Source organism: Hylaeus anthracinus, unplaced genomic scaffold (genome assembly GCF_026225885.1).
Source record: "Hylaeus anthracinus isolate JK02 unplaced genomic scaffold, UHH_iyHylAnth1.0_haploid 12001, whole genome shotgun sequence".
Classification (NCBI taxonomy): Eukaryota; Metazoa; Arthropoda; class Insecta; order Hymenoptera; family Colletidae; genus Hylaeus; species Hylaeus anthracinus.
The window spans coordinates 16,247,961-16,261,401 of NW_026534348.1; the positions used below are offsets into that span (position 1 = coordinate 16,247,961).

At 45.5% G+C, this 13,441-nt stretch overlaps 1 protein-coding gene across 12 annotated transcripts in view; it reads right to left on the minus strand.

Moving 5' to 3' along the window:
- The window catches only part of LOC128890555 (bromodomain adjacent to zinc finger domain protein 2B-like), a 166,545-nt gene that overhangs the window by 144,964 nt on the left and 8,140 nt on the right, over positions 1-13,441 (minus strand). The gene's annotated exons all lie outside the window — the stretch shown is intronic.

A 13,441-nucleotide genomic window follows, 5' to 3' on the forward strand; every position in this document is an offset into this window, starting at 1 on the left:
GAGAGAGAGAGAGAGAGAGAGAGAGAGAGAGAGAGAGAGAGAGAGAGCAAGCGATAGGTCTACACAGAGGAGCCGATGGGGAAACGAGGAACGAGCAAAGAAAGAGAGGAGGAGAGATCGAGCGCAGTGAATTTTATCCGAAACTCGGTACGATCTCTCGCTCCTTTCTGTCCCCATCTCTCACTCTCCGTCCACGTCCCTCTCCGTAGGCAGCCGCGATCTTTCGTTTTGTCTTTTCGTCGTTCCTCTTGGCCCGCTCTTTTTCTCTCCTCCCTGGCCAGTGGCGCACCCAGTGCTAGGGAGCTACTGCAACTCCCCTCCCACCACCATCACACAAATATCCATTCGTTGGGCATTGAAATTTTTTAATATTCGAAGCTCACAGGCGAGGCTCCGTCGAGTCACTTAACTATTGCTATATTTCTCGGTTGGGTAATTAAAATGTTAATGAATGGGGGAGACCGGTTCGGTTTGCGCTGCGTGTAATGTAGTTAACCATCTTAGGAGCATGGGTATCGAGGGCTGGCTGGTCTTGGGATAAATTTTGAGCCAATTCTATTTCAAATGATACTCGATTACGTTTTTATTCGAAGAGATCGACGAATAGAGAACGAAGTACGATCTACGGTCGCAAGATCGTCAGGTGCATATTTCTCGCTCGCGTACTGTACATGAACGTCTACATTTCTCGACTCGATTGCGTCCAAGTGGCTGGATGGATTTCAACGAAACTCCATATTCTAATTTCATAATCAAAACCGATTCGTGGATAATCATGGTCACTCTCATTCAACTCGTACTTGCACTTTTCCCTCTACGCTTCAAAATCGCCCATTCTCATCGTTGAATAAATCCCAAAACATTCGAGGTCACTTACAAGAGCCTCCACCAATCCTGCCGACAGTTCTCACCCTGAAATCAGTACCCAATTACCTAAAATTACATATGAACGTCCAGTGACCCCAAACGAAGTTTCCCAAAGCTATAGGTCTCGATGGATTTTTGGCAACTTTCGGGCATCCTCCTTCGCGAATTTCTGGGTGCGCCACTGTCCCTGGGCGTAACTTACTCAACCGCGCGAAAGAGTGGGATCGCGAGCCGGGGGCAAGGGGAGGAAGGAGCGAGATGGCGAAACCCACCAACGAATCTCCATGCTAACAACGAACCCGTCCTAATTATTCCTCGAGTGTCGGTGAAAAGATCGTCACCGCGGTGAAAGAGGGCGAGAGAACGCCGAGAGGGGGAGGGCAGCGAAGATAGACGAGGGACGAAGACGGAGCGAACGGTTCCCGGATGGAAAAGAGAAGGGAAAAGGAGGAACGAGGAGTAGTAGTCGTTCCACCTCGTGGCAAATGAGCGGGACTCTGTATCGATCACCAGAGGTCACGACTCGAGATAGGTAAATGTGTGAATACACGTATATAGGTACGGAGAGCCCAGCGCGTATGGCTGGTGCACGCGTTCGCTAGCGATTGCTGGCCGACCCCGCGTTATTCGGACGAGCGAAAAGGAAGAGAAAGACGGAGGTGCTCGGCCAGTCGACGAACCAATGACTTTACGCTGGTTACTTCGTTCGGGGAACTCGTCTAGGGCTCGTATCAGAGACTCTATTGCTACTTCCGTATACAAATACGGTCCGAGTGCTCTTTGTTTAAAACACGCTGGCTGCGCCGTGATGGTCATCGGTGACTGGGCACTTCCCACTTACGATGGCCTAACCGTAACGCTCGCGATAAATGGACTCCGATGGCTGTAGACTTTTGCGTAACGTTTCTCGCATTCGAAACGGCGTAAAGTAAGTAGATTGTCGAAGCGTTGGATACACCTGTCCCTTGATTTACAACGATTTTTCAGCGTAGCACTGACAAACGAACGGTACTAAAAATGATTGTACAAATATGCGTGCAGCGTATATCTTTGGTCGTGACAGCTTTTATTTTTCTGAAATCCGTGTAAAAGCGAGTTCGTGCAAAAAAATGAGTTCCCTGTGGATTGGGGTATTTATGTTTCTTTTTCAGTTTGCTTCAAACGATGGCGAGAGGGCTTGTAAAATGATTTGGTAAAAACTTTCTTATCAATCTACCAGTTCCCTGTATACACGATTGCTAGGTACTACAAACCCCTTTCTTACGGTAAGTGCACGATACTCGCAGTCTAGCGGAGAGTAATACATGATGTATGAGGTGTAAGTATACGTCATACATCGGTGTTACGAATGACAATTATTTTCAATATTGCTCCAATTTCGTAATGGTCGGATCTATACAAGGTATATTTACCTAATGGCAATTATTCTCAGCATTACTTCAACTCCCACAAACATCCCCAACATTCAATCAGAATTAAAAATAAATCTTATTCCCGAAGTATCCCCGGCATCTTGGTTCAAACAAAGCTGACCGAATCACCGAGTTCACTCTAGACGTTTCCATAAAAATCCGCGAATCCTTGCGTACTTTCGACACGTAACACGGAAGAATGTACGCGTCTGTGCGAGGTTCGGTGCACATCGGTTCGACAAGTGCCCGGTGTCAGGCCATCGACCGAGAAACCACATTAGCTGCTCGTAGCTGACGTCGTCAACTATTTAGAAACGATACTCCGGAGTCCGCCGCGTCTCAACCGATCGCGGTTCCATTCCGTATCAGCAAGCGTGTGCCCTCTCTCATTCCTTCTCTCTCTGGGGCTCTTGGGCTCTCCTTCGGCCGGGCTGGTTTCGATCGTGCGAACAAACCATCCGTAGCCCACCAACCAACGGTGGAATCGTGTTCCGTGAGTCCGTCGGGTTTGCGCGAGAGAGCTGCCGCTTCTCTCCCTTCTTGCCTCTGCCGCCCCTCGCGACCGTCTCCACCTCCTCATCCTCCGCCACCTCCAACCTCCTCCTCCTCCCTCCCCCTACCTCACTCTCACCCAGAGTATTGAACGAACGAACGCGAGGAGAGGAACCAGGAGACCAGAGGCAGCGGGCGACCAAAGAGAGAGAGATATCGCAGCGCGAGCGGACTGCCACTCGCTCTGTATAGACGGAGCTCGAGCTAACCGAGAGTCACGGAAAGGGGATAGGGAACACAGAGCTCCGAACCAGCGATGGGCAGAATTTTATTCCGATGGACGACGAAGAAAAACTCCCTGTAACGATTTATATGGCGTTTGTAGCCGACCTAGCGGTCATTTGATCGAGCATAGGCTCTTTAGTCGTTGCGGGTAAGTTTATTGTAGATAAGGGTGTTCAAGTTTGAATACTCGACCCTTGTTGGACTTTAAAACGAGAGAGGGGATTCAATTTTTGGGGTGTCTTACTCGTATTTGTACTAATTGTATCGAGAGACCTCGGTACTCAAGCGACGACTAGTGTGAGAAGATGAAGCTCGAGATAACGCGACTCCAGGTATTATCAGGAGAATCTTCCTACTATGTAGGTTAACTTCGTGTAATTAATGGTAATTGTTCCCCCCGCCGTCCCCCAAGGTCGATGGGATGTTTTCTGATAAGAAGCGACTCTGCTTTTGCTCCGAAACAATCACGCTTATTCCAGTGGACGAAACGAACAAGCAAAGAGGAAGTAAATTTAAATGTAATTACATAACACATGTCGATCCTTATTAATGCAATGCATCGAGGGAATCTTTTCTCCGAACTGGAGGACCACAACCATGTCACTCCAAAACGACTATGCATTGAGCGAAGGGAGGCCGACCGGGTTTTGTTTAAACAGCTCGTCCTAATCCAAAAAGGTGTATCTCAAGACGTTGCTTCCTCGCATCTTGCATGCACATCTGCACCCCCTGGGGTTTCCCTTTATTTCTACGATACGCCTTCGTACAAAATCTGAGAATCAATTCGGAGTAAGATTCACAATGCAGGTAGTAAGAAGAATGCCATAAGTAACCGAAGCAAAGAGGAAGCATGTGCTACAGGCATGAGTGATCGCAACCCCTACACAAAAAAAAAAAAAAAAAACGACGCGAGTCATCGATTACCAGAATCAACGTTACGATGTCTTCAAACAGGATCGGCCCTTTCATTCAACGGACAACATGGCGGAAGTATGTTTCATTCATAGCTCGAAATTCTTTATCTAGATAAGAATTTCGCCCATTTCTAACGCGAGGGAGCACGCTGCAAGAGAAAGATAGAGACAACGCGAAGCAGGGTAGCCTGGCAGCGTGCACCGTAGCCAGAGAGACATGTCGGTTCGGTGGATCCCCTTGCCTCGTCTCTGGCTTACCCTCCTCCCCCTCTCGCCCTTTCTCACTCAGCTGTTCGTCCATCTCTCTCCGTTCCACGCCTTCATCGTTTCGCGTTTCTCTTTCTCCGACTCGCCAGGCTAGCCTACCTCCATCCGGAGCGCTAAAGTCCTCTCTGAAATGCGACGGTAACACCCTCCCCTCATCCCGCGGCGTCTCATCCTCCGGCGGCATGTCCCTGCGTCCCTTTTCCACGCTCGCGACCTCTGTCCCTCTCTTTCGTCGTCCCTTCCCACTGCGACCCCTCCCGCGGTCCAATAGCGGCCCTCCGTGCTGTACAGATTACGGAACGAGCGAGGAGCCAGAACCAGCGAGCGAGAAGGACAACCCAGAGGAGCGAGATCAGGGTTGCTGCTGGGTCGTCATCTCCTCGACGGAGATCGTTTCTTTCAGCGGTTCGGGCGAATTTCTCTTATCTGAAGGCGAATTTTGAACGGCGAACGAGGGATGCAGTACTCGATTCGGGGGTGTGTTTAATTTGCTTGCCACGAATCAGTTTTCGGATGAAGAGGAGAGTTGTCGATACTTTCCGATACTTTAAGGAAGAAGGCAGGTTTCGTTTAACCTTGTTATAATTGGTCGATACCCATTGAATGCAAATTTGAGTTTGACCAGTACAAATATAAACTTGGATTACACTGTGAAATATTTCACGGTGAACAGACGAAAATTTGTACGGGTATATACAAAATGAATCGAGCAAATTTAAATTACTGAATGGAACATTCTACAACGCGCACGCAAATGAAAAAAAAATATAAAACTTGAATAACAGATTAAAGCAACCAAATCGAAATTTAAAGATGAATAATAGAATAAAATGATCGAATATACTACACGTATTTGTTCGTGTTTATATTACACTTCATATATTACACTGTTTCCTTCGAGAAGTCTGGGAGTTTTTACAAGGCGACTGGAGGAGTGCGCCAACCGAGTGGAGAAACAGGGGGTACCTAACACCAAGGGTAGGGACATCGAGTGGAACTACGTTTAGGGATCGAAGTTTGCCGAGCCACCCCCTCGGAGGGTGCTAGGGGAAGTTCTCCGCCAACGCGAGCCGCAGACGCCGGGGACAGATTCGTAAGAACCGATGGCGATAAACCGCGATCAATGATCGGCAGAACTTATGTATGTCACGGACTGATAAGATAACAATGGTTGGTATACACGGCTCGTTGGTGACTCTGTAACGGACCTCCAACGATTAACCAGTCGAATGACTCGATTCGCAAATATTTATTTATTTAATATACACAGGATGCTTGGCACATAATTTTGGAGAAGTACTTCCTGTTTCACTCCTCTACTACACAGCTCTATTCAAGTGCGAACAACCATGTTGACAAAGTAATTACAGAAGAAGTACGTCAAGTACGTTCACAGCGACATACGCTCAGGTTGCTAGAATAATACGTAATTCGCATCCCTGAAGTATAATCTCGATTCATAAATAGAAATCGCGAAGTTACACCCGTCATTAAGCCAGCGAAACGTAAGTCAACGTGGAGTAGCATAGCGTAGAGGAGATAACGGGCAGTTAAAATAAAACAATCGATAAGATTGAGATACGAAGGGAGGGAGTCGAAGCGGAAACAGAAGAAAACGAGAAAGTCGGCGCACCGTTGATCCGGAATACCAAATACATTAATCAATAACGAGAGAGGGCTGGCCGTTCCTCGAATAAAACGGGAACCAGGCGGAAAAGCGAGCGATTTCAATGAAGAACGCAATATAACATGGAAATCCTCGATGGTAAGCATTAATCGGTCTCGCTGCCAAGCTGCTCGATGCTTGATATGTCGTAATTAACGTCGAGCGATTTATTTTTTCACTCGTAAATGTCTTTAGGGGCGCTTTATCTACGAAACGAACCGCGAAACTGTGGTTCTACAGACCACTGTGGTTCAATAGTTATCATCTCTGGAACGAACGAGTGTACAAAGGAGCCCCAACCTTGCGATAATTTTTATATATTTATTAAACTGCACATTTTATTATTATTTCCCTTTGTTAGCTATCATTTGAACAACATGCAGCGCATCCTCAACGCCAGGGCGTCGTGGTGTGCGAGTTAGGCGTGTGTATCACACATATGTATATCAAGTTTCAGAAGGCACGGTTAGGCGTTAGCATCGACTTTCTTATATGGAATCGCGTGCATCGTCTGAGAAACGGTGGTAGGAAATAAACGCGAGTGTACGCGTTTGTACGTGTCGCGAAAACGAATAATTGCCACTGGCCGCCTTCCGCGTAATCTGACGCGTGTATCACTTTTGAGCAACACAACAGACGACTTCTTATCGTATCCCTCCTTTCGTCCGAACACAGGGCACGGGGAAGGGTAATTATAACGCTTCAGTTTCGAGCTTTGGCGATAATTACACCTTCTGCAAATTAAATTGTTTCTTTCAACCGCGTGACCGCTACCGAAGATCATACGTACGATAATCAGATAACCGTACCGATGAGATCTCTGTGGTACTGGATATTCCGCGACGCGTTAGACGATTAGAGCAATTTTTAAAAAATTCGTCTGCTCGAGTGACGCGATCCTTAGAATTTCCAGGAAAAATCGTCCCGCAGCCAAACGGGGTAACGAACGAAATAAGCTTCGCATCGAACGGTTAAACGCGACAATAAATGGGGTATGCAAACAACTCGAAGACGGAAAAAGTATTTTATCCGACGGCAAAAAACACACGCGAACAAGCGTACGTTAATTACTCGCATTAACTGCACTTTTACTTCCTGTTCGCTCGGTTCCCGTTCCACCAAGACCTGAAAGAACTTGTCGCGTCCTGCGCACGAAACGAATTCCCCAACTTTTATGCAAGTTACAATGAAATTACTGGCGCACAAAAGCAACCGCGAAACGAGGCGAAACGGATCATAAATTTTACTACTTCTATCATAGTTTGGCATTGAAGATTGCCTTGTTCCCCTGTTTTTTCCTTTGTTATTCGGTCCCTTAAATTCCTATTTAAACTGAATAATAAACACGGTCATTTATTCATTTGCTCTCGGTCTATTATGATTTCCTTTTATCACATAACGTCGTATTTTAATAGAAAGTAACCTGCGTATCTTTCTAATAGATAGATTCTATTCTCGATCTTCCTTCTTCTTGATAAAACTCTTAATGGTCGAATAAATTGACCAGTTACCCTCGAGCTAATTAAACTCAACGCTTCTTCTAGCCTTTACGCGAACTTCCCTATTTAATATCAAGTTCCTCCGGACCAATCTTACATGCATATATATGTAAGAATTTGCACTGCTTCCCTTCGTGCTCTGTATTTCCCTCGCCCTCTTCTCCCTCCAGAAGCTCAGTTCCTGCGTTCATTCATAATGCATACAAATGATATTGCTTCTGCGTTATCTCTACCGAATATCAGACGGCAGTTTCGTAATATCACGAGTCGATCAATTAAATGATTCTTGAATCGTGTCACTTCTACAATCCAGATCATTTTTTTTTTCTAATTCGTATTAATTACTACGTATTCCAAGGTTGTCACTTTTTATGAGTTATTACTTCTTGGTTTCGTATCTTTGTGGTATCATTCACCTTCTGTAATATAAAGAGGAGACATTTTTTTCAAATTTTTCTCTCGTAAGATGCAATTCTCTGTTATTGAACGAGCATGCACATCCCACATAAAAAAAAAAATGGTAGAAACGTGACGGGCGAACGTTCGAATTCCAAGGTGGTGAATTCGAGTCATCTCGAGACCTGATAACTCACGAGATAATTGATTAATTAATCTTAATGAAAATAGATTGCGCCAAGCGTAAGGACGTTAACGGTCGTACTTTTAAAGTGATTAATTCCACCGGGCATTAATAATTCTGGATAGCATTGTTCCCGTTTCCTCTGTCCGTTTGTCTTCGTCGAGGCGGGCATTTTCAACGCTCTGCTCGCGGATGTGTACGTTTCTCGCGTGATTTTAACTCGAGTCCCATTTCTAATACACCGTCTTTTATTATGACTTTCGTACGTGCGAATTGCGATCTCGCATTCGTCCTACCATTGTTCCATTGTGTCGCGTAATATCCGTCAGCGATACACCTAGGGCTTCCCTGGAGCGCTAAGGTCAATATTAAAACGCACGAATAGTCATCGATGCGGGTTTCCAGGAAGCTGATGCTTTCGGAAGCAAAAGTACCCTGACACTATTTTTATTCGATTTTGAAGCTTCCAAAAATTTCGAAAACTTCCTCGTTTACCGAAGACTCGAAGACTGAAGGTTTACAGCCCAAAGTATTTAACTTCAACTTAAATAATTTCTGATGCCAAGATGGATTGTTTTTCCTGCGTGTGCCTAGTACGTAACCAAGTGCGCGGTATAACGAAGGGTTGAGACCATTTCTCAGGTGGTTAGGCGTCAACGTTTATATTCGCGACGATGACGCGGGAGACGCATGAGCGACATGGCGGCCGTTGTACGGTGTCCAACGGCGATAATCGAGTTCTCCCTCGGTTATAACGATGTCTATCGACTCATTATGACATTAGATGTCGCCCCTCGTGCAGCATGGGGAGAAATGCGTTTACACCGAAGCTGTCGCGTGATCGATACGAGGCCGACCGACTGCCGCGTGCGCTCGCTCGCGTGCCCTAGAAACTAAGAATCGGAGCCCGACTCTGCCACGAAAACGAAGGGGGTTGTAATTTTGTTGGTCTGGTTACTCAGGAGACATCGTGGAAAATACCACAGAAGGGTAGATATCGAACTGTCTCGCCAGAAACACCGGATTGTCCAGGAAGTTCGTGCCACTTTTTAAGGTGGTGACAAAGTGCGAGGGTTATACTTTATTATTTTTTTTTTTTAATTTTCACGCACGGTCAAAATATTCGAAAAAATTCCTTAACGTGTACCTTGATATCTGCAACATCTCTAAATTTTCTCTAAGTTTTCCTAAGAATAAAAAAAAAGAATTTGAATTGAGAGTGAATGTCAAGTCCCTACCCTCGAATCTATAAACTCAAGAGAGGTTAATCAACCGGAAATCATTCGAATCGATCGTTTCAAGATTAAAATTCTCTTCTTGAGGTTCGAATGTTGCAGTATAATTTTCAGAAAAAAATTGGAGTCACCGATACCAGATCAAAAATCCTGGCCAAACTCCAGGTATCCGAAAGGGTTGCAACGTCGACGCGTTTGTTCGAACGCTTTCGACCTGCTGGAAATAAAACTACAAGAGAGGGTTGGAGGGGCTCTGAAAGATCGAAAAAAATACACGGATACGAGGCGTTCGGGCGTCCAGAAATTCTAAATAAACCAGGGACACACCCGGAGACGTAACGAGCGGTAACAACTGTCGCGCGCCATCGTGAATAACGACGTCGATATAATCGGGGATTTTCGAACGGGCGCTGCGTAACGACCAACGTGACTACGGGGCCGTGGCAAAAATTTCAAGCATTGCGCAACAAATATAAAAAAGATCTCTGTACCGAACGGCGAATCGCGAATCGCGCCGAACGCATCGCGTTCCGTTTTTATTCCCTTCGAACGCCACCACGAGTATACGTAGCCTTTTACGTAATGCGCGTGTAATTGCAAGATGTAGTACGCACCGTAATCGTTGTTAGATAAGAGACAAACAAGAATATAATTCATTCATTCCTTTGGATCGAGAGAAATAGAGTTTTTCATATTACTCGTACGTTTAATGTCTTGAAGTAATTTTCGATGGTTGGTAAATTTACTTTTCTTGATTGTTGTTAGACTTCAACGAAGTTGTCGCTCGAGTCTTGAAAAATGTCAAAAAATTGTTAAACTATTCAATTAACCAAAGATGATACGAGTGCTCAAGCTATTCCTGTGTCGAGCGTTATCTTTCCCCTGGCAGATTAGTCGAATTAGAAGTTTTCAAACGATCCCCACGTGAGAGGAGTACAACGACGTCACGACACGTCTAATTAACATAATGGCGAGAACGAGTCCCGATCGAGCACTACGGACTAACTCCGTTCGGCACGGTCATTGTCATTCAAATCGTTTCCAGGTGTAGCTTCCAACGTGTCACTGTTTTATAACTCATTCCGCGAGTAGTCAATCAAGCGTGTCGCGTGTAAGCAAGTCCGGAGCATTTGTAATAATATTCTTATCGTAAAACGTGTCACGTTACATATAAAAAACAAAACATATTCATTCTTCGAGTAAAACATTCGTTCGCAACCTGAACTATGTTGGCACAGAACGAATGTTTACGTTATAAGATTTCATTAGAAATATTATGCAAATGCAAATTCACACGCATACACACACGTATGCTCCGATGTTTTAAATTGAGTTACGCTTACTGCTCAACCTGCTCGCAAAGAACGTTTCTTTATCCAAAGAAAAATTCGAGGCCAAAAGTGGTTAATTAAATGCGACTTTACAAAGGGTCGTCGAGTAGATCGTACAACGGAGCACGGGGTTTCAGTATCGCTCGAAACGAGCCAGACGCTTGTTTAAGGGCGATCGTTTCGCCTGTTAAATAAGCCGCTGTTTCGTTCGGGGTTTTATCGCGCTGGAAGTCCGAGGTACGGATTGCAAGGCCTAATAGCACGCACTAAACTGCCTACGGTCACTTCGTCGTCGGAACGACCCTTGCGGAGGCGGTCCTCAGGATTATAGTAACGGTAAACGGAAAACTTTTGTGTCTACCAGTAATCGTCTAAGTGCTCTGCGCTCGTCGTCGCTGCAACTCGAGGTTTACAGACCCCTAGCTAGAGAACTCCGAATCGACGAGATTATTTCCGTTTCGCATTTGCACGCTGGTAATTCGATTATCGAGCAACCCAGGAAGTTGCAAACAAACGAAACAATGTGGGGTATCGAGTAGACGAAATAATTGAAAATTCGAACAAATGCTTAACTACTCCGACACCATTGAAATATAAACTCAACTATATTTTTCTGTTCGTCTTTGTACGGGAAACGGGAAAGAGGGTATGGGAAAAAGGAAACAAGGAACAGTGGAAACAATCGACTGTGTGAATCGATGAAATGCGCAGAGAAATTCTCGATCCTCTGCGTGAGCCGAAAAAATTCAATAAAACCACCCACTTTATTGTTTAATAAAAACTACAACAATCTTTATCCCCAGTTTCTTTGAATCTCATTTTTCCTCCGCGACTCGCCTACTCCCTGTCTTCGACTGTTCAGTCCCTGTTCGATCCATTCGCACGGAAAAATGGAATTCCCAGCGTAGGTGGTGGAACCACGAAGCAGAGACTAGAGTCGTCGCAGCTGCGATCACGGAACGTCGGGATCAGAAGGAGGCGACATTTCCACGCGAAATACGCGAACGACACGCGATTTCGTGCAAGGCTCCACGACGACGGGGAAGGGGAAGCGTCGAGAGGAGGGAATGACAAAAAGAAAGACAGCCCCGTTGTCTAGAACACGGGCGACCGGCGAGTTTTCCTTTCCTTCGGAGCCACCACGAGGCGCCCTTCTCCCGTCTTCTTGGCGGAGCCGCTCGAAACGGTCTCTAAACAATAAATACAATACGCCGTGATGGCTGACATGCGGACAAAACGCGTGCTGCGAGAACAATGTCCCGCGAAAAAACGCGCGAGGGTTCCCCCTCCGCGGCAGTGTCGCGAAAAAACCGAGCTGAAAACCCCGAGGGGACTTGGTCTGCTCGGTGCGCCATCAGTGGGAAAAATAACAGAGGATCAAGACACGTAAGACGATTCCGAGGTTTTTCAGCGGCTATCAGCGCGGGTAAACACGCTCGAGTGTATCGTACTGACGTTTACGATCAAGCGAAGTTCACGATTACGTATACCCGGTAGAGAGATTGGATGGAATACGGATTTGAGGATCGGAACGTTTGTGAAAGATCGTTTCACGGTGAGTCAGTCAAGATTTCTAGTATTACTCGAATAGTAGATGACTACACAAACCATATGTGGTCGAATGTATAATTGACTATTCGAATGACATTTGAATACACGCTTGACTATTCGAACACCAAGTGCATCGATCAAGTAACTGGATATTCGTACTATTTAAACAGCGTGCCGTGAACTATAAATCAAGTTTTTTCATTTCACTGCCATTTTATCGTTCAATATACTCGCTCCAGGATCGAAACGATGCTTCAAAATAAGGAGACCGAATAACGTATCAACCTCGTCATTACCAACCACATGTCTAATCCCACAGTCGGTCGTTCGATACTTGAGCACCATGACGCGTTCTATTACGAACGTGAGTAATTAAATATTTTCCGCAGAGAACGATCAAAACAATGATATTACCATTATCGTAGTTGCTCTGCTAAATATTCCAGTACTCCAATGTTTTCTTCTATTAACGACACAGTCGAGACATCATCGGATAACGTAGTGCAATATTACAAAATATTTCAGCGCGTTCAGAGAAGAGTCTATAACGAAGACGTACCACTTTTGTCTCGGGCACTTATATTTTCACTTTTAAAAATTGTTTTGGAGTTATGCCTACTGGAGAAGATTATTTCAGGCACGAATTTAGTAAATTCCCATTGTCAGCGATATCCACACGATTTATTTTATCAGAAACTATTCATCTAGAGTCAACTTCGGTAAAAAATAAAATACTGCAGTCCTCTTTAGGGAACACTTCATGACAATGAGAAGGCCAACAGTCATTTTTTAAACAAAACAAGCGCAACACAATCATAAAATTCTAATCCTCCCTAAAGTGCTTCAAATTACCCACTCCCCCAATTTGAGGTATACGTTCCAAATCGGAGAAACACTGGTCTCCAAAGTTGATCGTGACAATTTTGATGCCACTTCCTGAGTAATCTAAACAGCAACCTGCCACCGTGCCCACGTTTCCGATGGAAATCGATCGTCGAGCTGGGATAACGTTCGCGCGTCGTTTTATCGAGACTTTACTTGCTCGTGCAACCTTTCCAGGAGGTTCACTCGCAGCCTTCGAGTTCCTGAGGGCAAAACGGGTACCTTCCCCGCCTTCCAGTCCGTTTGTCCTGACTCGACTGTGTGCCCCTACTTTTTCGCCGCGTCTCTCTTTCTTTTCATCCGCGTCAGGGCTTTCTCGCGCTCTCTTTCTCGCTCGGCGAACAACTCTCGGGGCGAGTTCCCGAAATAATCGTGCGTATCGATCCCCACGCGTGGCGTACAGGGTGAATTTATTCTCGTGCACGGGGAGAGAACAGCGGAGCGACTCGTACAAGCTCGC